Raw genomic sequence first — 2,222 nt, 5'->3', positions numbered from 1 at the left:
TCCATCCATCCATCCATCCATCCATCCATCCATCCATCCATCCATCCTCCTCTTGTTCTGTTCAGGTCTTGGGGGCAGCATCTTGAGCAGGGAGGTCCAGACATCTCTCTCCACAGCCTCTTCTTCCAGCTCTTCTGGGAGGCTAAGTTCTGGTGTTCCCAAACCAACCAAGAGACATGGTCTCTCCAGCGTGTCCTGGGTCTTCCCTGGGGTCTCCACCCAGCAGGACATGGGCCCAGGGAGCACCCTTACCAGATGAACCACCTGAACTGGGATCATCACGTGATATTGTAAAATGTCGAGTGCTCAGAGTATGTGTTGAAGATGACTCTCAGCTACTAGCACACGTTTTGAGCTCAATTGCTGTAAAATCTAACGAGCTTAAAGCCATTTTCAAGGTGGCTAAGGATGATTGGCTGTGGGGGCCATCTTGAATTAAATTCACTTTAAATGTTCATGAGATTGAGATGTATTGATCACTTTCTGAGAATGTTGCTGAATTCTGTCCAGCTGTTAATGAGACGTGCCAACACTACAGACGAACACAGGTTCATGCAACAAACCTTTCTGCTGCTTTACCAACACACTGTGCTCCACAAAATGACACATGAAACTTGGATACATGAGGGTAGGGCTGGACAATAATTCGATATCTATATATATCACGATATACATTTAGTCAATACCAGTGACATGAGTTTTAAGCACATTTTCAATATTTCGATTACAGCGTTTCACTGACGCATTTCTTTTTCTGTTCGGGTTGAAGGAGCTGCTTCAGTTTCAACCTGAACAGAAAAAGCTGCGACACAACTACGTCAGTGTGTGGTGACGTAGATGTTACGCAGAGCTCGAGTCCAGAAGGAGTTAGCAGTAACAGGCTAGGCTAGGCTAATCTACAACGCGCAGTATATTTTCATTTCAAAATGAGTTCCCATGACCGTCAGAATGTGACGGAACAAGCTTTCACAAGCAAAGAGAAAACAGACGACATCACTGATAAGAGGAAACACTAATTTGGTGGTGTGGAAGTGGTTCGGCGGCAGCACAGTGGTGCAACTGGTAGAGCTGCTGCCTCTCAGCGAGCAGGTCCCTGGTTCAAATTCCAGTCCGGAGGCCTTTCTGGGTGGAGTTTGTATGTTCTCTCCGTGCATGCATGGGTTTTCTTTAGTTTCCTCCCACAGCCCAAAAACATGCATGTTAGGCTGATTGGTAACTCTAAATTGTCCCGAGGTGAGAGAGAGTGAATGGTTGTTTGTCTCGTTTGTCTCTATGTGTCCCTGTGATGGACTGGAGACCTGTCCAGGGTGTCCCCCGCCCCTCGCACAGTGATTGCTGGACATGGGCACCGGCGACCCCCGTGACCCAAAATGGAAGAAGCGGGTAAAGATAATGGATGGATGGATGTGGTTCGGCTTTCTAAGATCCGATAAACTGCAGGTTTGTGCTACAAAATATGACAGAGTCGTTCCAACAAGCGCTGGGAACATCGAACTTGTTCCACTCGATAAAATTTTGATGAGTCACAAGATGAAGCACAATAAAAGTTTGAGTCAACGTGTCCCTGAAACACCCCCAGCTGTGTCCAAAGAGAAACCCGTGCAGCAAACAGGTTATGTTGTTGTTTAAAGCTAAAACTATTAATATGGACAAAGTTGAGAGTTTTATGTTTATTTGATGGTGACGTCAAATTGCTTTGAAGGCTTAACACAAATAAAAGGTGAACATTAATTTAATTTATTTTGTAAAGTTTTTCTAACGTTTTTATATTGTTTAAATCAATATTGAAATAATATCGTCATCGAGCGAAATTAAGAAATATATTGTGATAAAAGTTTTGGCCATATCATCCAGCCCTACATGACAGCAACCGGACTTCTCTGTGACATGATGTGTCCCTGTCTGTCTTCTTTGTGTTTGTCTCTTTTCCTTTTCTGCTCCTGTTCTACTTGACTCTGTGTTTTCTGTCAGTTCTCACTCACTCCTCAGTCTAATCAGCCACACCTGTTTCTAATCTGTGTTATCAGTCACACCTGTTTCTAATCTGTGTTATCACTCTCACCTGTTTCTAATCTGTGTTATCAGTCACACCTGTTTCTAATCTGTGTTATCAGCCACACCTGTTTCTAATCTGTGTTATCAGCCACACCTGTTTCTAATCTGTGTTATCAGCCTCACCTGTTTCTAATCTGTGTTATCAGCCACACCTGTTTCTAATCTGT

General features: G+C 43.8%; 1 protein-coding gene across 1 annotated transcript in view; it reads right to left on the bottom strand.

The window, feature by feature from the left end:
* The window catches only part of LOC119427749 (immunoglobulin superfamily DCC subclass member 3), a 100,469-nt gene that overhangs the window by 16,154 nt on the left and 82,093 nt on the right, over positions 1-2,222 (bottom strand). The gene's annotated exons all lie outside the window — the stretch shown is intronic.

The sequence above is a fragment of the Nematolebias whitei genome, chromosome 2, assembly GCF_014905685.2.
Source record: "Nematolebias whitei isolate Nwh7 chromosome 2, NemWhi1, whole genome shotgun sequence".
Classification (NCBI taxonomy): Eukaryota; Metazoa; Chordata; class Actinopteri; order Cyprinodontiformes; family Rivulidae; genus Nematolebias; species Nematolebias whitei.
Note: the sequence above shows the minus strand (reverse complement) of the source record. Positions and strands in the feature narration are given on the sequence as shown.